Below are 15545 nucleotides of genomic sequence, written 5' to 3' on the forward strand. Positions count from 1 at the left end.
GGTAAACCATGGCAAACTTTAATTGATTTGTCAGACGGGAGTGGTAAGATCTACAATGAGCACAGAAGTTGCTCAGTGCTTCTCGGGCTCCACTCTCAGAACAAAGGAAAGTTAGCACAATTATACATTTTTCTTATCAGTAAAACACTCCTACCAGTGTCTGAATATGGCATGACTGAAAGATTTTGTAGCCTTTCAGAATATAGGAAAAGCTGGGACCAAATCAAGCTCATCCAATAACAAGTTAGTACTTATCTCTGGAGTGTTAGATATTTTTTCAATCTTGGCTTCTTTATGGCCTTGAAAGAAGCATATGTTATTTCGCAGGCTTCCATCTTAATGTCTTTATTAAAAAGACAACCTGTCCTCCACCGGAAGTGTTGTACTTCCAATGGCGCTGGTGCCAGCAGCCTCCACCTACAGCCCGGTATCTTTTTGTTTTTTTGTTTATTTAGTTATGTAAAAGTGTGTTTTTTTGTGTTATATTTTGTGTTTTTATGTGGGGGAAGAGGGTACGGTGCGGGGGATACCGTCCTTCAGACGCTTCCTGGTGAAGACGCGACATTATTCGAGTCGCGTCCTCGCCCCCCCCCCCCCCCAGCGCCCTAACCTACTGGATTGGCGCGGCCTTTCCTGCCGGAACGACCGGAAGCTCCAGCAGCGGCGGGACCGCGCTGGGCATCGCGGGGCTGGCGATGCCTTGCCGGGATCGCCGTCTGGAGCCCGGAGTGCTGGAACCTGCTGCACCGACATCATGGAGCTGCGGTTTGCGGAAGCTCCCAACGCGGGGCTGGCGCTGTATGGACAGCGCGGGGTCCTGTGGACTCCGCCCGGCTCGGGAGCTGCGGACTCGGGAGCTGTGGGAGGCGGCTGTGGGAGGCGGCTGATCGGGGGGTCACGGGCCCGCTGAGGAGGAGGATGTCACCGTCGGGGGTTCGGCGTCGGCGTTCCACCAGCCCGGCGTGAGGGCCTGAACATCGGGCCACCCGGGGCGGCGACTGCGGGTACTAGGAAGGCCTCGACCACGAGTGAACGTCTGGGAAGAGCGGAGGGGAGGCTGGCTGGACTGTGGTGCCTTCCTCACCTTGGTGCCACTGTGTTATGTTGTGTCGTGGACTTTCAGTGTTTGTGCTTTTTTTTTAATTCTATTTTATTTTTAATATGTTTTATTATTTATTACTATTTATTTATTTTTATTTTTATGATACTGCCTGTAAGGGAAATTCATTTCGTTGTCTCTAACTGAGACAATGACAATAAATTTGAATACAATACAGTACAATACAATGGCACCGAGCCATTCTTTTGTTCTACTAGGCCATGGTTTTGTAGAAGAACAACTACATTTTAGATTTGACTATTAGCTCTGTCAACCTCACTCTGGCAATGGAGGAGGCCCACGACAGAAAGATCAGTGTGGGAGTGGGAAGGTGAGTTAAACTAGTTGACAACTGGGAGATCCAGCAGGCTGTGGCGGACCGAGCTTAAGTGTAGGGTGAAATGCATGCCTAGTCTCTCTCCCTCTCTCTCTCTCAAAGATGAGCGGGAAGCAAGAGGATTGGGTAATGTTTAAAGAACAACAGAAGATGCCATTGTAGTGGGAGACTCCATCGTGAGAGGTACGGACAGGGGTTTCTGCGGCAACAGACAGGATTCGAGGATGGTGTGCTGCCTTCCTGGTGCCAGGATCCAGGATGTCACGGACAGAGTGCAGAAAATCTTCAAGGGCGAAGGTGAACACCCGGAAGTGGTAGTGCATGTTGGCAAAAACGATGTCGGAAAGAAGGGGATGAATATTCTGCAGCGTGACTTTAGAGAGCTCGGAAAAATGTTGAAAAGCAGGACCTCCAGGGTTGTTATCTCCAGTTTGCTTCCAGTTCCTCGTGCTGGCGAGAGAAGGAACAGGGAGATAGGGTCCTGAATGTATGGCTGAGGAACTGGTGCATGGGGCTGGGATTTAGATTCCTAGATCACTGGGATCTGTTTGGGAGTAAGGGGGAACTGTACAAAAGGGACGGATTGCATCTTAACAGGTGGAGGACCAGCATTCTGGCAGGCAGGTTTGCCACTGCTACATGGGTGGTTTTAAACTGAATAAGGGGGGTGGGGTGTCAAATGGGATAGTCGAGGATGGAGTTAAAGGGAAAGGGTTTCTTAAATGAAAGGGAAAGCGTTTCTTACATGTGTGAGCAGAGAGACAGAGGGGTGTAAAATGACGGTAGAAGCAATAGGTAGCAAGGTTAAAAGTAAAAGTGGCAGGCAGTCAAATCCAGGGATAAAAATCAAAAAGGGCCACTTTTCAACATAATTGTATAAGGGTTAAGAGTGTTGTAAAAACAAGCCTGAAGGCTTCAAGTTCAAGTTCCAGTTCAAGTTTGTTGTCATGTGTCCCTGATAGGACAATGAAATTCTTGCTTTGCTTCAGCACACAGAACATAATAGGCATTGACTACAAAACACATGAATAAATAAACTGATAAAGTGCAAATAACAAATAATGGGTTATTAAAGTTCAGAGTTTTGGCCGAGCCAGGTTTAATAGCCTGATGGCTGTGGGGAAGTAGCTATTCCTGAACCTGGTCATTGCAGTCTTCAGGCTCCTGTACCTTCTACTTGAAGGTAGCAGGAAGATGAGTGTGTGGCCAGGTTGGTGTGGGTCTTTGTGTCTCAATGCAAGGAGCATTCATAATAAGGTGGATTTCCTTCAGTTCCTCCATCACTCCAGGTCCTCTGGCCACTACTATATCAGGAAAATTGTTTGTGTTCTCCTTTGTGAAGGACTCAGGGCAAAAATCAAAATGGGCCACTTTTCAACATAATTGTATACGGGGTAAGATTGTTGTAAAAACAAGCCTGAATGCTTTGAGTCTCAACGCAAGAAGGATTCGTAATAAGGTGGATGAGTTGAATGTGCAGATAGCTATTAATGACTATGATATAGTTGGGATCACGGAGACATGGCTACAGGGTGACCAAGCCTGGGAGCCGAACATCCAGGGATATTCAATATTCAGGAGAGATAGACAGAAGGGAAAAGGAGGTGGGGTAGCGTTGCTGGTTAGAGAGGAGATTAATGCAATAGAAAGGAAGGACATTAGCTTGGAGGAAGTGGAATCGATAACAAGGGAAATCAGGGATAGTATCAAAACAAAAGATGAAGCATACAAATTAGCCAGGAAAAGCAGCCTACCAGAGGACTGGGAGGAATTCAGTCCAGCAGAGGAGAACAAATGGCTTAATTAGGAAAGGGAAAATAGATTATGAAAGAAAACTGGCAGGGAACATAAAAACTGACTGCAAAAGTTATTATAGATATGTGTAGAGAAAAAGATTAGTTAAAACAAATGTAGGTCCCTTGCAGTCAGAAACAGGTGAATTGATCATGGGGAACAAGGACATGGCAGACCAATTGAATAACTACTTTGGTTCTGTCTTCACTAAGGAACACATAAATAAACTGCCGGGAATAGCAGGGGACCGGGAGTCAAATGAGATGGAGGAACTGAGTGAAATCCAGGCTAGCCGGGAAGTGGTGTTAGGAAAATTGAATGGATTAAAGGCCGATAAATCCTCAGGGCCGGATAGGCTGCATCCCAGAGTACTTAAGGAAGTAGCCCCTGAAATGGTGGTTGAATTAGTGATCATTTTTCAAAAACTCTTTAGATTCTGGAGTAGTTCCTGAGGATTGGAGGGTAGCTAATGTAACCCCACTTTTTTTTAAAAGGGAGGGAGAGAGAAAACGGGGAATTACAGACCAGTTAGTCTAACATTTGGAAAGTGGTGAAATCATTAGATAAGGTCAGCATTGATTTATGAAAGGTAAATCATATCTGACGAATCATATAGAATTTTTCGAGGATGTAACTAGTAGAGTGGATAAGGGAGAACCAGTCGATGTGTTATATCTGGAGTTTCAGAAGGCTTTTGACAAGGTCCCACATAAGAGATTAGTATACAAACTTAATGCACACGGTATTAGGGGTTCAGTATTGATGTGGATAGAGAACTGGCTGGCAGACAGGAAGCAAAGGGTAGGAGTAAACGGGTCCTTTTCAGAATGGCAGGCAGTGACTAGTGGGGTACCGCAGGGCTCAGTGCTGGGACACCAGCTATTTACAATATATATTAATGATTTGGACGAGGGAATTGAATGCAACATCTCCAAGTTTGCGGATGACATGAAGCTGGGGGGCAGTGTTAGCTGTGAGGAGGGTGCTAGGAGGCTGCAAGATGACTTGGATAGGCTGGGTGAGTGGGAAAATGCATGGAAAATGCAGTATAATGTAGATAAATGTGGTTATCCACTTTGGTGGCAAAAACAGGAAAATAAACTATTACTTGAATGGTGGCCGATTAGGAAAAGGGGAGATGCAACGAGACCTGGGTGCCGTGGTACACCAGTCATTGAAAGTAGGCATGCAGGTGTAGCAGGTAGTGAAGAAAGCGAATGGTTTGTTAGCATTCATAGCAAAAGGATTTGAGTATAGGAGCAGGGAGGTTCTACTGCAGTTGTACAAGGTCTTGGTGAGACCACACCTGGAGTATTGCATACAGTTTTGGTCGCCTAATCTGAGGAAATACATTCTTGCCATAGAGGGAGTACAGAGAAGGTTCACCAGACTGATTCCTGGGATGTCAGGACTTTCATATGAAGAAAGACTGGGTAGACTCGGCTTGTACATGCTAGATTTTAGAAGATTGAGGGCGGATCTTATAGAAACTTACAAAATTCTAAAGGGGTTGGACAGGCTACATGCAGGAAGATTGTTCCCGATGTTGGGGAAGTCCAGAACAAGGGGTCACAGTTTATGGATAAGGGGGAAATCGTTTAGGACCGAGATGAGAAAAACATTTTTCACACAGAGAGTGGTGAATCTCTGGAATTCTCTGCCACAGAAGGTAGTTGAGGCAAGTTCATTGGCTATATTTAAGAGGGAGTTAGATGTGGCCCTAGTGGCTAAAGGTATCAGAGGGTATGGAGAGAAGGCAGGTACAGGATACTGAGTTGGACGATCAGCCATGATCATATTGAATGGCGGTGCAAGCTTGAAGGGCCGAATGGCTTACTCCTAAATAATAATAGTAATACATTTTATTTAATGGGCGCCTTTCAGACATCTCAAGGACACCTTACATAGTAATCGGAATAAAAACATATAATCGGAATAGAACAGGTAAAAAAGACATCACAGAGACACAAATTAAAAACAGAATTCAATCCAAAAACAGAAAATCGAAAACACAGTGTGAAGAGAGAGCAGCGGCAGCCAAAGCGCGAGAGCGTCCACTCTCTCTTCACGGCAGCCATCTTGGACACAGACCTACAGGACTACAATTAGACAAAACAATTATCCCCCCACAATGGATAGCACTGTGGGGGAAGGCACAATGTCCAGTCCCCACCCCATGTTCACCCCAAAGTCAGGCCTATTGAGGCCACCGCAATTGCCTCTACGGAGGCCCGATGTCCCTGGCCGTTCTCACCGGGTGGTCTTGCCCCGGCGTCGGGAGAGTCCTTTCGGCGGCTGGGCCACCTGGAACGGCCGCTTCCTGGTTGGAGCCCGCGGCTGCCGAAGCCGACAAGGCCGCGCCGGTTTGGAGCTCCCAGGCTCCCGATGATAAAGTCGGCACCGCCTCTCTGCACTGCCGCCTCTCCGCACTGCCGCCTCTCCGCTCCGCAAACCCGCAGCCCGGAGATGTTGCTCTCGACGGTCCAGCTCGCCAGAGCTCCAGCGCGGCGACCCAGGCAAGGCATCGCCCGCTTCGCTCCGCTCCAGCGCTCCAACGCTGTGCCGCCGCCGAGGCCGAGGTGCTGGGCGGTCCCCGCCAGGAAACGGTGCTCCAAGCCCGCAGGTAGGCCACGAGGACGGGTCGACGGGCAGCCCGGAGAAAAGGCTGCCACACCGACCAGGTAGGGACCTAGAAATAAAGTTACACCTACCCCCCCACATTAAAAGACCATATCCCCTACAAACAAAAAAACAGGACTCATTAAAAACTATTAAAAAAACGAATTTAAAACGGACGGCTGCTGGCTAGCAGCCGTTCACCGAGATGGCTCCTCCTGTTGTACTCCTGCACCTATTTTCCATGTTTCTATGTTTCTAAGACAACTAAAAAGATAATAGGGGGAGAAAAGATGAGGTACGAATGTAAACTAGCCAAGAATATAAAGCAGGATAGTAAAAGCTTCTTTTGGTATGCAAAGAGAAAAAAATTAGTTAAGACCAAATTTGGACCCTTGAAGACCGATAAAGGTGAATTTATTATGGGGAACAATTTACTTAAAGATGTTTTTAAACTGCCAGAACAGCCAAAGATAGATAAGGCTCATCGTGTTGGTCGCTTGCAAAGAGGAGCTAATGCTCCGCCACGTCAAATTATCGTAAAGTTCTTGGACATTTAAACTTTGGTAAATTTATTAAAGAAGATAACCCATGGAGAAAATCTTACATTTGCTGATAATATTGTCAGATTTTACAGAGATTACGCTCGGGAAATACTGGCAAAAAGACGCCAGTTTAAAAGGGCATTCTGAAGTCCGTTACGGCGTTATCTATCCAGCTAAGATGCTTATCACATACAATGCTAAGCAACGTTCATTCACGGATCCGGATTCAGCTTGCAAATATGCCCAGGAGATTTAAAACAAAATGCAAGGAAGAACGGAATAATAAGCCATTTTGCACGTTGAACTTGTGCTTTTTGTTTCAAAAAAGACACTAGAATTGTTCAGACGGTTCTCAGACAGACTTATCTGGCAAGAATGTGTTTTTCATAACAGAGTCCTAACTTCATTTTGAATTGAAAGACTGAAGCTCAACAGATGGAAGCTTCAAGGTCGCAGTCTCTGCGCCAAGTTTTTCAGCCCTGAGAATTATGAGACTGTTCGTTTTCGAATTTAAAAACAGTCGTGATGGTCTGCCCTTGTCTCAGTACTATATGATCTATTATTTACATATGCAGCATATAATTAACTAACTAATTTACTATATATACGCAATAAACTTAATTAACGCTAAAGGTTTAATGTACTATACTAACTTGACTAACTATATAGTAGGAAGGATGGGGGAGGTTAGACAGACAGACAGACATCTATCTATCTATCTATCTATCTATCTATCTATCTATCTATCTATCTATCTATCTATCTATCTATCTATCTATCTATCTATCTATCTATCTATCTATCTATCTATCTATCTATCTATCTATCTATCTATCTATCTATCTATCTATCTATCTATCGTGAATCTCTGGAATTATCTGCCACAGAAGGTAGTTGTGGCCAGTTCATTGGCTATATTTAAGAGGGAGTTAGATGTGGCCCTTGTGGCTAAAGGGATCAGGGGGTATGGAGAGAAGGCAGGTACAGGATACTGAGTTGGATGATCAGCCATGATCATATTGAATGGTGGTGCAGGCTCGAAGGGCCAAATGGCCTACTCCTGCACTTAATTTCTATGTTTCTATGTTTCCCTCCTCATCCCTCTCCCTCTCCCACGCATCCCTCTCTCCCCCACCCCCTTCCCTCTCTACCCCACCCCCTTCCCTCTCTCCACCCGCCCCCTCCCTCCTACCCTTCTGTCCCTCTTCCATCACTCCCCCTACCCCTCTCCTCCTCCCTCCCCACTCTTCCACCTCTCCCCCCTTCCCCCTCCACTCTCCCTCCCCACTCGTTTGAGTGAGGCTCAAACGAAATTCCGTTTCCACAGCCATACAAACAAAGACAATTTCCTACAGACATACACACAATTTAATTCACACAAACATCCATCACAGTGAACCCACTGTGATGGAAGGCAAAGTCTTTTCTCTCCCCTCACCATTTCTCTCCCGATGTCCAAGCCCCAGGCGGGCGATGATAAGTCCCACGGCCATTTTAAGCCATGCTGGGCGATTTTTGGCCCCGCTCCCGGTCTAAAAGTCACAATGTTGGAGCCCCCGGCGGGCGCTATAATGTCCCACGGCCATGAAGCCGCGCCGGGCGATGTACGGCCCCGCTCCGGGTCGTTCCAACCCCGCGACACGGGCTGGAGAAGTCGCGTTGCGGGAGCTCCGGGAAGCGGTCTCTCCACCCGGACCCGCGAGCTCCCGATGTCCCAGTCCACCGGACCTGCGGCTGCGTTGCTGGAGCCTCCGAGCCCCAGGAGTCGAGTCGCAGCAGCGAGTCACCACCGCTCCCCACGCACCGAGGCCGGCCAGCCCCACAATGGTGAGTAGACCGCAGTAGTCCAACAGATGGAAGGTTCAAGGTCGCAGGCTCTGCGCCAAGTTTTTCAGCCCTGAGAATTATGAATGAATGAATGAAATAATTTAATTGCCACACAACCAAGGTCGGTGGTATTTGGGTTGCCAGCAGCGGTACAATAATAAAGAACACAACCACAATAAAAATTTTACACAAACATCCACCACAGCATTCATCACTGTGATGGAAGGCACAGAGCTTGGCCAGTCCTCCTCCATTTTCCCCCGTGGTCGGGACCACCACCCTCCACAGCCGTTGCTGCGGGCGTCCAGATGGTAAGGGACAAAGTCAAAGTCAAGGCGAGTCCAGGATCGGCTCTTCCCAACCAGAGACCGTGGCTTCAGGCTGGTGTAGGCCGCAGGCCGGCGGTCAAAATTTTAAAGTACCTGCCGTGCCGCAGCCGGAAGCACCGCAGTCTGCAGGGCCGGCGGTCGAAGCTCCCCTCCAGGGGAGATGTTAAGTCCATACCGCGCCCGCGGTAGAAGATGGCCGCGGGCCGGCGGTGGAAGTTTCTTCTTCCCCCGGGTCCCCAACGTGAGATCCCGGGCTGTAGACGCCGCACCAGCTGGAGTTCTGCAGACCGCGGCTTCAGGCTGTCGGCTGCTGCGGGCCAGCGTAACGGAGCGCTCCCCTCCAGCGAGGTCTCACCCGCTCCGCGCCGAGAGTCCACGCTGTGCCGCCGCTGAAGCTCCGGGCGCGTCTCCGGGAAAGTCGGCGCCGATCCTTGCTGTTAGGCCACGGGGGAGGCGTCCTGAAAAAGTCGCCTCTCCATGGAAGAGGCGGCCGAAACGGTTTCCCCCTTACCCCCCCACACCACCCCCCACACATAACACACAAAGAAACATTAAAAACAGACTTTTAAACATACTAAAAAAATAAAAAAAGTTGAAAAAAGACGGACACGCTGCCAACAGGCGCTGCCAGTGCAGCGCCCCCTACCGAACCAGACTGTTCGTTTTCGAATTTTAAAACAGTCATGATGGTCTGCTTTTGTCTCAGTATTATATGATCTATTATTTACATATACAGCATATAACTAACTATCTAATTAACTATATATACGCAATAAACTTAATTAACACTAAAGGTTTAATGTACTATACTAACATGACTAACTATATAGTAGGAAGGATGGGGGAGGTTAGACATATATTCTAAATACTAATTATGAATTAACTAACATACAGGTTAATGGAAAGTGTGATTAATGGCAAGGTACTTTAACCCATAATAACTTTTATTTTATTTCAAATCCTCCATCTTTTCTTCTATTTTATTTTAAACTTTTTAGCTATTAACCAACCTGACATGATAATTTTGGTTATAACTGGAGGGAACCGACTAACGCTGGATAAAGCCCAGTGCATAATTCCATCGACGGAGGTCAATTTAAAATTAATCCTAGCTACCATAGGTGGCCTTTTTGTGAGATATCGCTTTTTTGATAACTTACACTCACTTTTTTTGTTTATTCACTATTATGAGTTGTATGATTTAACAATTTTTATGAACACTTCATTTTATGTTTTTCTCTTTCCCTTATTATGTTTAATAGTGCCAGGAGATGTAAAACTAGTGCAGAAATTATGAAGGACAACCCTGGACTCGGGATTTCGAGGTACTTGGCTGCATCACATGAATCATATATTCTGGTAATAATAGCCAATGCAAGATAATAGTCAAATAAACACCGGAGGTCTCACTTTCTGTAGTTGGAACATTAGAGGTGCAAATGAACCAATTAAGAGGGGTAAAATTCTGGCATAATTAAAATCATTAAATATAGATATTGCTTTCCTACAAGAAACGCATTTGAAATAACAAACTCAGATCAGATTAAGGGCAAATTGGATAGGTCAAACCTATTACTCCGCATTCACTTCTAAAGCAAGAGGCACGGCTATTATAATTCGGAAAGGTATACCCTTTAAATGAAAGAAGTCCATATCTGATAAAGAGGGAAGATACGTTATAGTCACGGGAGAAATTTATAATACACCATTAACTATGATAAATATCTACGCGCCTAATTTTGATAACCCCCAATTTTTAAAGAAAATAGTAGATATAATTGCTGAGCATAATTTTCAAAATATAATAATAGGGGGAGATTTTAATTGTGTTATAGACCCATATTTAGATAAATCAATAAAGGTAGGGAAGTGCCTTGTTAAAACTAAGACCTGTGAATTTTTAAATACATATAAAAAATAATAACATAACTGATGTTTGGAGAATAGCAAACCCAAGTGGAAGGGAATATTCGTTTTACTCATCGGTTCATAAAATTTATTCACGAATTGACTATTTCTTATTGGATACAAAATTATTATTATTATTATTATTTCCGATCATTCACCACTGACCTTTATATTTAAAATTGAGGGAATGCCGGGTATAAAACCTTTTTGGAGATTCAATGCACAAATATTAAATAACCCGCAGGGTTATGAGTATATAAAAGAACAAACAACATTTTTTTCCGAAATAAAGGAGACGCCGGGTATTTCTGTATCGCTATTATGGGAAACCTTTAAGGCATACATGCGCGGTGCTATAATCTCTTATCAAAGTTTTCAAAATAAAGAAAATAAAAGAGAAATTCAGCGGATAGAACAGGAAATAAAATTACTAGAATTGGACAATGCAACTGACCCAACCATAGATAAACATAATAAGATAACCTTATTGAAATATAAACACAATAGAATATTATCGGCAAGAGTAATAAGATTATTACAAATTACAAAACAGGCACACTTCGAATTTGGGGATAAGCCACATAAATTATTAGCGAGGCAACTGAAGCAACTAGAAAAGGAAAATACTATCACTAAAATTAAATCTGATAAGGGTGAGCTTCTAACACTACCAAAGGATATTAATAAAAGGTTTGCCCAATTTTATCATAATTTACACACAACTAAAATAAATACAGATGATAGTAAAATTACAAATTTTTTAGATAATTGCAATCTCCCTAAATTGGATAGTTTAGAACAAGAGGAATTAGGAGCACAGATTACTAGTGAAGAATTAAAACAAATAATAAACTCACTGAAAAATGGGAAGACCCCTGGACCAGATGGTTTTAGTAATGAATTTTATAAACGATTTCAGGACTCAATTGTACCAAGATTACTCAACTTATACATGCAGGCTTATACCTAAAATAAACTACCAGAAACTTTAGCAGATTCAACAATAACGCTTATACCAAAAAAAGAAAAAGAATTAGAGGAACCGGGTTCTTACAGAGCTATATCACTTCTAAATACGGATCAGAAAACTTTAGCAAAGATTCTAGCTAGAAGACTGAATAATTATATTAACAAATTGGTAAACCCAGATCAAACGGGATTTATACCCAAAAGACAATCATTTAATAATTTGAGAAGGCTTTTCAATATAATGTACTCTCACAAAGAGGACATTGAAGATATTTCAGTTTTTACGCTGGATGCAGAGAAGGCATTTGATCAGGTAGAATGGCAGTATTTATATAAGGTACTCCAAAAATTTAACACGGGAGATAATTTTATTAGATGGGATAAACTACTTTATGATAAACCTGTGGCAAGAATATTAACTAATAATATGTTATCTCCAAAATTTTATTTATCAAGGGGTAATAGGCAGGGTTGTGCCTTATCACCATTGCTATTTGCCCTTATGATAGAACCGCTGGCTGAAAGGATTAGAAATCATCCGAATATTCACGGATATAATACTAAGAACTCAAAGAATAAAATTGCATTATATGCTGATGATATTCTTTTATATATTACTAATACACAAACGAGTATACCCACCTTATTAACACTAATTGAGGAATTCGGCTCTTTTTCAGGACATAGAATAAATTGGAATAAAAGCGAAATTATGTCTTTAAAACCACAGGATGCGAAACACTTATTAAAATTCCCTTTCAAAATTGCAACAGAAAAATTCAAGTATTTGGGTATTCAAATTACGAGAAGACACAAATCATTATTTAGCGCCAATTTTATGCCACTATTAAATAAACTGAATGATATGATTAAATTTTAGAAAATGCTCCCGCTCTAATTGATAGGTAGAATTAACACTGTAAAAAGGACTTTCTTACCACAATTAATATATTTGTTTCAAGCGATCCCAATATATATTCCAAAATATTTTTTCAAAAAACTAGATTCTAATATCACTAATTTTATATGGGATTATAGAGCACACAGAACTCAACGAAAGCATTTGTGTAAACCTAAAGAAGTTGAGGGTTTATCATTACCTAACTTTACGTATTACTACTGGGCAGTGCATATTAAGAACATAATGTACTGGTTGGATAGTTCCACTCACCAGTCGGAGTGGATAAGAATGGAGAAAGAGGAGTGTTTCCCGTACGATATAGGAACGATCTTGTTCTCACCGATAAAATTGAATAGTATAATATATAAGAAGAACCCAATTATTCACAATACAATAAGAATTTGGAAACAAACAAAATTATCCTTGAAATTAAATAATCTATCAGTACTAACACCACTATTGAACAACCCTGCATTCAAACCATCTCTTATCGACAAAACATATAAACAATGGGATAGACTCGGGATTAGGAAAGTAGGAGATATGTATGAATTGGGCAAATTGTTATCATTTAAACAATTAAAATCAAAATTTAAACTGAATGATAATCAATATTTTAAATATATACAGGTATGTGACTTTATGAAGAAATATACACATAGATTTCAAACTATATTTTTAGACCCTTTAGAAGAAGCAATGAATATTAAGGCTGATTCACAAAAACTAATATCATACTTTTATAATAATATATTAAATAGAGAATTACCCTCAACAGAGGCACTAAGAGAAGATTGGGAACATGAACTAATGATAAAGATCCCGAAAGATAGATGGGAAAAGTATCTGATGAACACACATAATTGTTCCATTAATGCAAGATATAATTTAATTCAATTTAAACTATTACATAGACTATATTATTCAAAAACGATGTTGAATAAATTCTACCCAAACGTCTCTCCCAGATGCGATAAATGTTTGTTTCAAAATGCTAATATAACACATTCATTTGTAGGATGTACAAAGTTGAATAAATTTTGGAGCGATATTTTTGATATATTTACAAAGCTTTTCAAGTTAAGAATAGAAACTAATACGGAATGGATTATATTTGGAATAATAGTAGAAGATATCAATTTAAATAAAGACCAAAAAGTTTTTTTTAATTATGGGTTAATAATTGGAAAGAAATAGATACTTAAATTTTGGAAAAACACAGCTATACCAACTATTAAAATGTGGATTAGGACTATGATGGACATAGCACACCTTGAAGAAATGAGACTCCGACTAATAGATAAATATGACCAATTCTTAAGGAGTTGGTCCCCTTTCATCGACTTTTTGGAATCATGTGATGCAGCGGTACCATAAAGATTACTGATTTCAGGTCAGGTCGTGGATAGATTTACATATCCGAATAAAGATTTGAAATTTTCTTTTTTAAGGGTCTTTCTTTCCTATTTCTACTTTCTACTCTTTCTTTTCTTATATTCACACTTCACATTTTTCTATTTTCTATTATCTATTTTTCCTCTTTTTCTTCTCTCTATTTTTTTTTCTGTCTTTCTTACTTCCTTTTCAAAAACATAAAATTAGAGGTTGTACATAGAATGTATTACGTTATGATATAGTTGGCACCTAAAATTAGGTACCACTGTATTGTTTTGTATTGTATTAACTTCTAATTTTAAAAAAATAAAAAATTAAAAAATAAATAAAAAAAATAGCGGAATCATGGGATATGGGGAGAAGGCAAGAACGGGGTATTGATTGGGGATGATCAGCCATAATCACATTGAATGGCGGTGCTGGTTTGAAGGGCCGAATGGCCTCCTCCTGCACCTATTGTCTATTGTCTGCAAAGACCCTCCGCATGATTGCAAACAAGCCAACAACATACTGTCCAATATCAGAGAGGGACTTTCTGATGTGCCATTAGAAGACATCCAGTCAACATGGTTTGTGGATGGCTCTTTCATGGTTCTACCTGAAGCAGGTAAACCAGCCTCAGGCTATTCCATTGTAAATGAATCACAGATGGTCCTAGAAGAAGGATGATTCCAAAACCCTCTGTCAGCACAGCAGGCAGAATTATTTGCACTGACTAGAGCATGTATATTAATTAAGGACAAATGCACTAATATCTACACAGACTCTAGGTTTGCTTTCGGAGTAGCCCCTAATTTTGGAGCACTTTGGCAATGCAGAGAATTTCTCACCGCCTCAGGCACCCTGATTAAGAATGTTCTTTTTGTAAGTAACCTTTTAAAGGCACTTATGCCACTGAAGCAATTGGCATTTTTTTTTCTTACCTTGTCCTGGATTATATTTGGTTGGAGTGCAAGCTTTTGTTGAAGAATCGTTCCGACGGGCGTTCTATCTATTTTTTTTTTTTAATCGCCCGTCTCGTTCAGCGCTGGAGTAATTTTAAAACCAGCTTCTGAAGCCGTCAACGCCGACAACGGGGACGGATTTCATGTAGGTGACAGGTAAAAGAAAGCGGTTTATTTTTGTATGTATAAAAGTGGTCCTTAAGATACCTTTAGTTCATATTTTAAATTGCGAAACGGTGATTTAGTCCCCATACCAACGGGCACTGTTTTTCATGCCAATATGGGGATCTAAATCACTGCAAACCGCAACGTTCCAAATGGTCGCGTTCCAGAAAAAACCACAGGCAAGTTGATTTAAATGGCCATTAATTTACAGGTATTAAACTTTAAATTCCTTCCATTTGGTCTATAAATCCATGACAATGAGATAAAAAAATTATGTTATATTGTGAATTCTTGTGTGAATGTTATTTGGACACTTAGGCTATTTATAAATGTTAATCTATTCTTAAGAAACTGATAGATGTTTAGATCTAGTAATTGAATTTTACAACTAGCTACAATTAGGTAACTAACTAATTATATGCTTTAATTTCAAGTCATCTAAGTAAGATTGTTTCATATTTGTTTCAGAATGCTTCAATCTATAATAACTGAACATTTCTTTTAGCTCTCTTAATTTTTAAGAAAGTTATGGCCATTTGACTGTCCTCGATCACAGCTTTTGTGTTAAGTCAATGGAAAAGCAATAGGGAACAAGATGCTAATTTCCGAGTATGAAAATGGCCATAACGTTTTAAATACTGTAGATATGAAAGTGAATTAGGTGACAAATTAAACTTATTTTTATGCTTTATCTGATGGGATAAATTACAGACTTC

General features: G+C 41.5%; 1 protein-coding gene across 1 annotated transcript in view; it reads left to right on the forward strand.

Moving 5' to 3' along the window:
• LOC116982908 (zinc finger protein 229-like) overlaps positions 1-15545 on the forward strand; it is a 968520-nt gene that overhangs the window by 702300 nt on the left and 250675 nt on the right. The gene's annotated exons all lie outside the window — the stretch shown is intronic.

Source organism: Amblyraja radiata, chromosome 1, assembly GCF_010909765.2.
Source record: "Amblyraja radiata isolate CabotCenter1 chromosome 1, sAmbRad1.1.pri, whole genome shotgun sequence".
NCBI lineage: Eukaryota > Metazoa > Chordata > Chondrichthyes > Rajiformes > Rajidae > Amblyraja > Amblyraja radiata.